The sequence below is a fragment of the Camellia sinensis genome, chromosome 6, assembly GCF_055761805.1.
Source record: "Camellia sinensis isolate YWXY chromosome 6, ASM5576180v1, whole genome shotgun sequence".
NCBI classification, from domain to species: Eukaryota; Viridiplantae; Streptophyta; class Magnoliopsida; order Ericales; family Theaceae; genus Camellia; species Camellia sinensis.
In genome coordinates, this window is record NC_138966.1 from 142,918,247 (window position 1) to 142,930,055 (window position 11,809).

Consider the following 11,809-nt stretch of genomic DNA (forward strand, 5'->3'; position numbering starts at 1 on the left):
CTGGCTCAACCATCACTTGTTCAAGTGTGGTCAACACTTCTTGCTCATTGAGGAGGTATTGGATCTTACGACGCCATATATCATAATTGTCGCCATCCAATTTCTCTCCCTTAGTTAAGTCTGCCACCACTGTCTTAGCAGCCATTTCTACATACAAAGTAAATAAATGCGCAGGGGATATTAATGATAGCAACACAAAATAAAATATTTTGCAGCAAAAGAATCTAAATTAAATAATAATAATTTTACACATGTCTCAAGATCGAAAATTTGTTATGCTCGTAATCATCTCTTGCGCCTCTAGTGATAATTATCAAAATTTAATTTCATTCCATGCGCAAAAAAAAAAAAAAAACAATCAAATAATCTCCCACTATTTATGGCATATACAAAGCATGATAAATTCCATACAATAGCATCTCAATATAAATTTACAAACAACTCATGCTATATTTATTTAATGATGGAATTCAAATAAATAAATAATCATGCTTCTTTAATTGCAACATATTAAAAACCCAAAAAAAAAAATATGTTGTATTCAATATTCAGATTATGCCATAATTAAAGTGTACATCATTTTTGGAATTTTATGAAATTTTCTGAAATTTTAAATAACTAATAAACACACATAAAATTAGAAATAAAAAAATCCAGAAACTGATAAACAGAAACAATATTCAGATTATGTCATAATTAAAATGTACATCATTCTAAAATATTCTGAAATTTTTCTGAAATATTCTGAAATTTTAAATGACTAATAAATACTCATAAAATTAGAAATAAAAAAATCCAGAAACTGATAAAATGAGACAATATTACCAGTAAATAATAAAACCTTTCAGAAGTCTACAATAAATATTTCAACCCCAGAAAATTATTTATGCAATACCAGAAGCATTTTAAAGGATAAAACATGAATTATTAACACAGAAAAAATATTTTATATTTTCTGAAAATTTTCAAAATTTTACAGAATGTAGAAAAATTAATTCTGAGTCTAACAGTATAAGCCACGCATAAAACAAATATGTAATGAATTAATTATGACCATTTAACGCGATTCAGAATTAAAACAAAACAAATAGTGCCTAACATGCCAACAGCCAAGCCAGCCGAGCCGACGGAGGAAAATGGCACGGCTGAGCACGCGGCTCGGCGCGCGGCCCAGATCGCTGCTCGGCGCGCGGCTCGGCTCACGGCTCGGCGCGCAGTTCGGCTCGCGGCTCGGCCCGCGGCTCAGCCCGCGGCTCAGAGCACGACGCGCGTGGGTGGCGCGGAGGGCACGCGCGTGGACAGCGCCGCTGACGCGCGCATGAGGGCGCGTGCAGGCGCGTCGGTAGAGCAGCTGGCGCGTGGGCGCGCGTGGCTGCGCGTGGGAGCGCGTGGAAACGGCTCGCGGCGTCAGGTGGCGGGTGCAGACCACGCGCCGCCTTCCAGGGTGTTTTCTGGTCCGATTTTTGTACTGCCGGACTCCTTTTTTCAAAATAAAACTATTTATGGTATGAAAAAAGACATTAATGAACATAAAAAAATATATTTATGCTCCTAATCTGATAAAAAAAAAAAAAATTTCTCCTCTACAAATATTCATGTGTATAATGTATACATATACATATAAAAGTGTACACATGATTAAAGGAAACACGAAAATATCCATTAACTATGCTCTGATACCAATGTAAATCAAAACACAAAACATGCAACGGATAAAATGTTTAGATCATACCTTTTTGATGATAGAACCTCGTGGATAAATCGCGTGCTTCCAGAAACTGATAAACCAACCCAGCAGTGAAGTGATATCACAGATTGAATATCACCCACACAAATCACAGTGCAAAAGACTTGATCGTTGTTTTTGGGAGAGAGTCAGTATATGGGTAGAAACAGATCATACGTTGTTTCTCTCTTAATCACCCATAACCATATTCCAGATATATAATATATTATTATATCTATCCATATCAGTTAAAATTGATAATATCTGTATCTTGAGTGGTTATCCTAAATAGGTTTGAATTCAATTTCAAAACCTATTTGGATAAGGTTCAAATTCTAATGGTCATGCCACATGGGCGCCCATTACTAACAGTTAGTTCAGTAAAGCTGGCTCTTCAGTACCTTCTAATTTTGGGTACATGGAAGAAAAAAAATACTAGTAGTATGTTTGTTTGCATTATTTTTGCCCTGTAATAATACCATTGGCATGGATGAACGAGAGGTTTAGGCACATGATTGGTCATGGCCTAGAGGGAATAAATCAAATCTATTGTTTAGTTGATTCTAACAGTATTAGTCGTTGGCTTCTTCAAGACGTAATTAATCAACTTGATTTTAGTACGTGGACGAAATGATTGTGACTTGAATTCTTTTGATTTGAATCAATATGAGGAAATTAAAAACTTGAACCTCGGAAACCTGTCCCTAGAATTTTGATAAACAAAACATGCGAAACGCATTAAATCAATATTACGAGCTGAACTTGGGAAAAATCCTCTACAAAAATTGTGAATCTCCAAAGTAGAATTTCAAAGATTATACATGCTTGGATATTGAAGCAAGCAAGTAATGGAGGAGTGTCAGAAAAATGATGGAATCAAACCGACTACTTTTAAGAACAATCGAAATTCTGTTTTCAATCTGTTTTTTGTTTTCACATTTCGAAATTTTTATAACGATACAAATCGAATCAACCAAAATATTATACGGAATAACTTTCACTTCTTCTTTTTTTCCCCATTTATTCCTAATGTGGAATTCTGTAAGTTTTCATTTGTTCCTGTTAAATTCAATGTATAAAGAAAGAAATACAGAGAGAATAATGTATCTATTGATGTATTATTGATTGTGTTATGAATATGTTTGCAATGATTCCTATATATAGAAGAGTAGAGTAGGTAGGTGTGTAGTAGGTGGAGTAGGTGGTAGTAGGTGGTAGTGGTAGGTGTAATAGGTGGAGTAGGTGGTAGTAGGTGGTAGTGGTAGGTGGAGTTTAACAGCCCCCCTCAAACTCAAGAAAGATAGGAACTAACCAACTTGAGTTTGAAGAAAGTAACAAAACGTGAAAAATAAACTGACAAATAAGATAAAATAGGATAGGAAACACTGTATGTCGTGTCAGACCGTTGGTGAAGACACTGTATGGTCGTGTCGAACCGTTGTAGAAGCTAACCGGAATCAATGTCGAGACAGCTTACGGGGTCATACCGGACCGTTGTAAAAGCTAACCGGAATCAATGTCGGGACAGTTTACAGAGTCTTGTCGGACCCATGAAGGAGCTAACCGGAATCAATGTCGGGACAGTTTACAAAGTCTTGTTGGACCCATGTAGGAGCTAACCGGAATCAATGTCGGGACAGTTGATGGGGTCATGTCGGACCGTTGTAGAAGATACGGTATGATTGGGTATATAGGCTGCCCGAAAGATATACATGTAGATATATTTATCGAGCCCTCAAAAGTCGCACCCTCAAAAGGCGCGCCCACTGCATCAAAAGCCATGCCCGACAGAAAGCATCGAGCGGCGTCAAAAGGCGCGCCAGACACGCGGCGATGCACGTGAGCGACAGAGCGGTGTGTCGGCCGCGTCATCATTGTCGATATAAACCAATGCGGAGGCTGTGTAAACCAAACCAGGCTGAAACCTCTTGAGCATTGTCATTCTGAAACATTCTGTAACCAACCCGTTCTGACATTACCAGTCAGAAATCGCTGGTTCTCTGAAACACTCAGCAACCCAAAACATGGCCTCTTCTTCCCGTGGTCTACTTACTCTCTTTCCAGACCTCAACGAGTCCACAAAAGAGATAACTGGTGCGGTTGCCCTTGAACCTCAACCAAGCGCCCCTGAGTTTGCTCCGTTGACCTTTCCTATGCAGTCTGTGGAGCAAAGAATGGCAGCACAATCAGATATTGAGGCCAATCAGTATACATTGAAGTCATGCGTAGAGACCATGACGGCAGTCACAAACTTGTCGCACCGGCTTCAGAGTAGGACAAATGAGGTGCAGCAGTTAAACGCCCAACTGGCGCTGCTCCAGCGCATGTATAAGGATGCGCGAGCAGAAATATGTGTACTAAAGGCGGAAAACAAGGAGCTGAAACGGAAGACCACCATTATGTTCCGATTCGGAGGTCCGCCATATGCTGCAGTGGAGGAGCAGGAAGGAGTGAACGGGCTCGGCGGCGTGGGAAACACAGAGGCAACACCGGCAAGGGCCGCCCAGGACGGAGGCAAGAAGAAAAGACCGACGGAAGAGGCGAAGAAGTGAGGTCGGGGGATGGCCGTCTGCAGAAAAGAAAACAAATCTTTTGTTTGTGGGTGTTGGATTTGTTTTGTTGTGTTTTTGTTTTTGTTTTTGTTTTGTTTTGTTTTTGTTTTTTTTTTTTTTTTTTGTGTGTGTGTGTGTGTAAAATTGTGATCGGGGTTGATCCCTGAGATGAATAAAATATGGGTTGTTGTGCAAATTTGTAAATTATTTTTGTTTTTGGTTTTTTTTTTTTTTTTTTTTAATGGAAAAACTATGTGTCAAAATAAAGTTGGGGTAACGCCCAGCAAAAGGAAATGATGTGGGGAAGATGGATGTTGCAAAATAAAGGTGGATGATGGGTTGGAAAGTAGACATAGTGATGGGTGTCCTTGAGTAGAGAGAGAGAGAGCTCTCACTCATTTTTCGTATATAGATATATATATATATTTTTTTTTAAACAAAAACAAATTGTGTGGATGTTGATAGATTAATAAAATATGATAGAGTCGGTGGAATAAAGTAGGGGGAATGATGGATATGATTAAAGTGGGTCTGATGGAGAGAAAGGGACCAGAGAGAGGGAGTGCGTTGAAAAAAATGTTTTCATCTTTTCATCATTTCGACTCGCCATGGCGGAGGAAGCTTCGGGTATTAGTGCAGCATGTTGGAGCAACATAGTGAAGCATAAAGCAGTAGCACCAAAGCAAGAACCAGAGAGGCAAAATCAGCATACTCAGCATTGTCGGTGGTGGAATGCGAAGCATTCTATCAGGAAAAGCACTAGCCTACCTCGAAAATGCTCTGAGGACAAAATCGGGGAATCCAGATGCCAGAATCGCCGATTACTTCGACGTTGCAGCCGGCGCCGGCGTCGGAGGAATTTTCACGGCGATGCTCTTCGGCACCAAAGACCACAGCCGTCCGATTTTCCAAGCGAAGGACACGTGGAAGTTTCTGGCTACGCAAGGAAAGAATTATCAGAAAAATTTTACGCGGCGGTTCAGGCAGCTCTACCGGTTCATCAACGGCCGGTCTGGAAAAATCGATGAAAGAGGTGTTTATAGACAACGGAAGGAGTTTGACATTGAAAGACACATTGAAGCCGGTTCTGATACCCTGTTATGATCTCTCTAGCTCGGCTTCCTTTGTGTTCTCGCGAGCCGATGCTTTGGAAACAGACAGCTTCGACTTCCGGCTCTGGGAGGTTTGCCGGGCTACATCGACTGAACCGGCAGTGTTTGAACCGGTTTCAATGAGTTCGGTGGATGGGCAGACCCTGTGCATAGCGGTCGACGGGGGATTGGCGATGAGCAACCCAACGGCGGCGGCAATCACGCACGTGCTACACAACAAGCAGGAGTTCCCGTTCGTGCGAGGAGTGGAGGACATTTTGGTACTTTCACTAATTGAAGCAGTTTTGTCTAGTGATGATCTCCAGGTGGCATCAGAAGATGCCGTATATGATTTCGTGTTGAAGTGCTCCAGAAAATGCTCTTTGCAAAGACAACTCGTTTGGCCCTTCTTTGGTGAGTAATTGCCACAAATGATGAGTATGGTCTTGCTGCTGCTGCTGCAAATGTAGCTACCATGGCCATGAGGGAGAGGGATCATGTCTGATGCAGAGGATCAAAGCCATTCAGATCGTGACGCTCATGACGAGAGTTGCTATGATGTTGTTGGTATGGATCATTTCCTGTGAGCCTCTTGCTGGAGTTGATGGAGGTTTCAATTGGTTGAGATCCGGCGGGCGGTCAAGGCAAGGTTGCCGCCCGCCGGAAGGCGAAGAACACCAAGATCTTTAACCTATAGCTCTGATACCATGTTAAATTCAATGTATAAAGAAAGAAATACAGAGAGAATAATGTATCTACTGATGTATTATTGATTGTGTTATGAATATGTTTACAATGATTCCTATATATAGAAGAGTAGAGTAGGTAGGTGTGTAGTAGGTGGAGTAGGTGGTAGTAGGTGGTAGTGGTAGGTGTAGTAGGTGGAGTAGGTGGTAGTAGGTGGTAGTGGTAGGTGGAGTTTAACAGTTCCCTTAGCTGAACCAGTTGGCTGATTATACACGAAGAAGAACGTAAGGATCCAAATGAAGAGATCCAACCCAATCCAATCCAATGGAAATGGGCCTAGATTATTAGGCCCATTTTGGAGGAGATGAAACATGAGACATTCTATTTGAATCCAAAAAATATCTTAGTACGTCCAATTTTAATTCATATTATATCCTAATGTGAATTTACTAATAAGGACAACTCATATTAAATCTTAAAATAATTTTTTTTTTCCTCATGGTACACCTTAATCTATTATTTCTATTCAAATATCTGCATTTTCTTCCGTAAGAGATCAAAGTTAGTTTGTCGTCTTCTTCTTCTTCTTCTTCTTTCTCACTCCAAAACTTTAATTCACTTTATCAAAACTTACTATTATCATTAATATCATTGTTTTTTATTATTTAGAAACTCTAAACCCTAGAAAAAAGTTTAAACAATCAAACAATGGAAGAAAATGATAATCAAGATAATATTTTAAAGCAACCTATCAAAGAGAAGATAAGTATTCATATAAAAATCAAACCATCAATCAACATTAACATTATAAATAAAGAAATAACTTTACATTAAAATATAGATAAAACAAATTCCACTAAAGAAAAAAAATAAACTGAAATATGTGAGAGCTCCAACATACTAAAAAACCAATGTGTAAGAGTGTTTTCCCATTCAAACATTTTGTCAAACACATAGTAATCAGCAAATTAGAATAGCAAACTAGTAATAGAATTGTCGAACACATAGTAATCAGCAAATTGTTATAGCAAAATAGCAAGAGAAGAAAGAGATACAAAAAAAAAAAAAAAAAAGGAGGCAAAAGAGATGAAGCTTGTCAATGGTGACTCTAATTATGGAGTCCTTCCCGGGTGCCTCCTGTGCATCAATTTGAAAGATTTTTCAAATACTTTTTTTTTTTTTTTTGATTTCTTTATTATTTATTATTTGAATTTATTAATGATAACTTAGGAAAAATAATATGGTGTAGTTAGAATAATATAAGATTTTAAATAAATGAAAAGGATGTACTTAGAAATAGGAAGTTCTTAATGATTTTTTGGGGATAAATAGAATCTCCCATGAAACATTGGTAAACTATTGGGCCTAGATTTTGGGGGAGATGATCAAAAAGGCACAATCTTCTGTTCATGGGTGCTTCACCTTTAAGGCTGCTTATGATTTCATTATTGAAAGCTATCAATACTTATGAGTGGATTTGAAAGTTGCAGCTTCCTCAAAAGTGTTGTAATAATTATGTAATAATATATAGCTTTGAAATCAATGTTTTGAAAACTGATCGGTGAGCAAATTAGAAAAATGATTAGGTGGATGAGTCACTGATTCAATTGTGGATGCATCGAAATCAAATCATGATGTCATAATTATTTCATAAATAACTTTGTAATATATTTATAAAAAAAAATTAAGTTCACAAGGGGAAAAAAAAAAGTATAGATATAAAATAGATAGACTAAAACAAACTTATAATACAATTATTTTAGAATTAAAAGCAATAGATGCATGAATAACTTGGTAGTTAGCATTTACAATACATCGTGAAAGGTTGGAAGTTTGAATCCTTGTACCATCAATAATGGTTTGGAATATTGTTGTCAACCTAATGGTCCAATGGATGGGCAGTTTAAGTGGGTTGTCGGTTCAATCGGTCCAAACTGAAGTTTTAATACAAAAAGTTATGTAGGGTAACTTGAACCAAAAATTGGATTGGTCAACGGGTCAATCGGTCGGACCGGCCAATCCGATTCAATTTTGAAAGCCATGTTTGAAACTATGAAACTAAGATAAATAATAGAAAATTTTAGCCCAAAAAAAAAAATGAAAATAACACCATATTGAAATAGAAAAGTATGAAAAGATTACTTCAAAGTTCCAATAAACTACTCCTATCGTGTTGACTATAAGGGAATGGCCAGATTGGACTATCATGACTGTGGGTTCCACTCATAGCGTGTTTGGTAGTGAAGTGAGAGGGCAAATTAATAGTCCAAAAGGCTTAGTAATAGTGGGAGGGTGGATTGATAGTTCAAGAGGCTTAGTAACCCCCTCAGTAAGGATGCTAGCTTGGCTAGGTAGACAATGAAATTAGAAAAATAGTAAACAAATTGAGTCTATTTTATATATAAAAATAATAATAAATAAATAAATAAATAATTATCAAGTGCACCTATTTGTTTTTATATTTGATTTATTTTTTTAATATAAAAATTATTTATTTTATATAAAAATAATTTAACAATCTCATCACTAATCATCTCCCACACTATTATCAAAATAAATATATTTGTACTTAATTTCCTCACTAACAATTCTCATATTAACAATCTCTTCACTAATTATCAATTTATTAATAATTTTATCTAACTTAATCTGTCAAATAAGCGTGGCCTAAAAACACAAGAAGATAGGATCAAGATAACTTTTTGAAAAATTCACTCTATTTTACTTTTTTTGAGTATGTAAAAGACTTGATTTTCTTCCAAGGCATAAGCAATAAGATGAATCATATAACCGTTTCATAGGGTTCTGAGCCCTTCGAATTTGTTTGGTATGACCCAAGGAAATAAAAAATTTTAAAAATTAAAAATGTTTGGTGCTAGTTATTTCTTATGTTTTTTTTTTTTTTTTTTTTTGTTAGAAATCTAGTTATTTTTTCATAGTCCACCTAATATTTATTATCATATTGATTACTTATTTATTGAGCAAATTATGTCGTGCTTCCTATAATTTATGTTTTATGTCAATTTGATTTTGTAATTCTAATTATATCAATTTTATACTTTAATATTTTATGCTGTATTAATTTAGTCCAATTGATAATTGCCTTATTTGGGAAGAAAGTTGGCTAAAATAGCCTACTAAAAAACAAACTAAGCTAAAATAGCTAATATGACAAAATGTCACATTTAAACCATAATCGTTTCATTTTTTCTCTCATAACCATCAAATCAATTACAAAAAAAGTCAATAAACTTTCTAAATATAATTTTTTTAGCCAGACTAAAATATTTCAAATAGCTAATTAAAATAGCCTACTTTCCAAACAAGGCTAATATTTGTTAAGAAATTGAATACACATTAAGTAAAAAATTGTCCCGGTTTAAATTGGATATCAACCCCTCAATTACTTTGAGGTGAGTGAATGAATTATTTCGTTCATTAATTTAAGTCTAATATCTAAATCGACGCAATTTTAAAAGGCTAAAAGTAAAATTAATGCAATTCGATTAACAACAATCTTGAAAATTTGTAATTTGTGAGTGTAATTTGCCTTCAAAAATTGTGTTAGATCCACCAATCTTGACTATATTATTTCCTAAACTAATTAGTCCTCACAATATTATATAAACCCACAAATCTTGACTTGATGGTTTGAAATATCTTATTGTTACTTGGTCGTTACTTCTTAACGGCTTAACACAAGTCAGATGTGTCTGAATCAGTGCATTTCATAGGCCACTTAAACTTCTTTTAAAAACATCAATGTTTCATCAATTGAAGACCAAAAAAAAACAATAAACAACAATTACTCCTGCTGCAAACTACGCAAGTATTTAGGAAAACATACTTTATAATGGATTTAAAGTGAACAATAGTAGTAAAATGGTTGATTTACTATATTTTGTGCATTCTAGGACAAGTGGTCTTAGACAAAAAGTTATTGGGCTCATCGTATTAATAAATACATTTAAAATTTGAAATATGTTGATCAGATTCATTTTCATATATCTAATACCACAACCAAATATAATTTTATACAAACGATTTAAATTTTAAACAATGTTTTGATTTCTTTTTTTTTTAATTTAGAGCATTTCGAGGAAAGAATAACAATATTACGTACTTTAAAGAAAAAAAAATTAGAAAGGTACTCAAACTTGAAATATGAATCATGCTCATTTGAAGTGTAATACATATCATATCAAATTTTTAGCACTTTTTTGAATATTCACAGCAGATAATGCGAAACTCTACCAAGTTATCAACAAAGCCATGTATAACCCATAAACTTTATTACAAAAAAAATTAAAAAGAAAAAGAAAAAAAAAACAACACAAGATCAGAAGCCTGGTATGAGAATTGACTCAAATTATAATTTTGTTTATTAATACAATAAAAATGAAAGTATTTTGTTTATTCATTTACATTTGTATCCTCTAAGTATTCCCATGTATAGCAAAAGCTAAATCGTGTATATACTTCCTGTGACTGGCTAACATGTCCTTTAAAAACTTCCATGATTCAGTGGCCTGGACCTCTCGGGCTAGGTCCCGATGGTAAGCGTTCGAGCCAACATGCCATGGACAGCTTGGCTTTCTCAAACACGGATGGGTATGTTGCAATGCGGTTTCCACAACCAAAATCCTCTGATAAAACCCTCGTTGCGCCAACATGGGTTTCACACAAAAGGGCAACAAAGATCACAAAAACGATCAAAACTATGCTTTTTCGTGAGAAATACATCTTCGATATGGAAGCAGAAAACTCAAAACCAGACAATGTTTGATGAGAGCTTATGGTGTTTGATGAGAAAGCTTTTGTTTGTTGGAAATGTGTTATGACAAAAGAGTGTAGGGGTTTGAAGTATTTATAGTTGAATAATTGGTTGTTGTATGCTTGGACTATGGAGAAAACACTTTGAATAATGAAACTTGGTATTTTTTGAAACGGCATTAGAGAGCTTTATTATGTGTTGACCAAGTACCATTTTTGAAATAGTCTCTGCTTTGCTTGTTGATTGTATGTGTGTGATATATGAGGGTGCTCTGTTGTGGTGGCGACTATTATGAATATGTGGGTTTTTCAAGCTTGAATTTGTCAACGGTTTGGATTTTCAAAAACTTAATTACAATTATGCCCTTGTTTTGTGATATGGGTTTTGGTTTGACGAAGGGTAATTTGGTACTATTAATAAGGAAATGGTGATTTTGTGAAATAGGGCAAAATTGTGGGTGTTATTTTATTGGGGTCAAGATTTGAAATTTTGAATTGACCGAAGGGTCTGTACAAAAATTAATTATGAAGGATGCAATCGTCAAGATCATAGTAAGTTAGTAGTAGTCTTGGAACTATTAAAAACATTCATCATAATTTTATTTTATTTTTGATTAATTACGTTTTTCAACTAAAGTAATTTTACTTTAATTTATATAATTTGATTTGTACATTTTAAGTCAAACTTTAATTTGATTAATCCATTTAAATTTTTGTTAATTTTGTTTATGTTTTTTTTAAAAAAAATAATAATAAATGTTTCAAAATTATTAATTTTAAGTTTCAATTTGGACAGAAAAATCAAATTAAAATTACACTTAAAATGTAGAGATAAAATTATTCAATTGGAAACTATAAGAATCAAGTGAAATTTAAATTATACTATAGAGTTAAAAAGTATAACTAACCATTACATGAAATGAATAGTTCATTCTGACCTATTAAGCCTATCATTGATCTACTTTTGATGATCTATTCAG

At 35.1% G+C, this 11,809-nt stretch overlaps 1 pseudogene; it reads left to right on the plus strand.

Moving 5' to 3' along the window:
- The first annotated feature begins 4,125 nt into the window (after positions 1-4,125).
- Positions 4,126-5,791, plus strand: LOC145793658 (patatin-like protein 6 pseudogene; annotated as a pseudogene).
- The last annotated feature ends 6,018 nt before the right edge of the window (positions 5,792-11,809 follow it).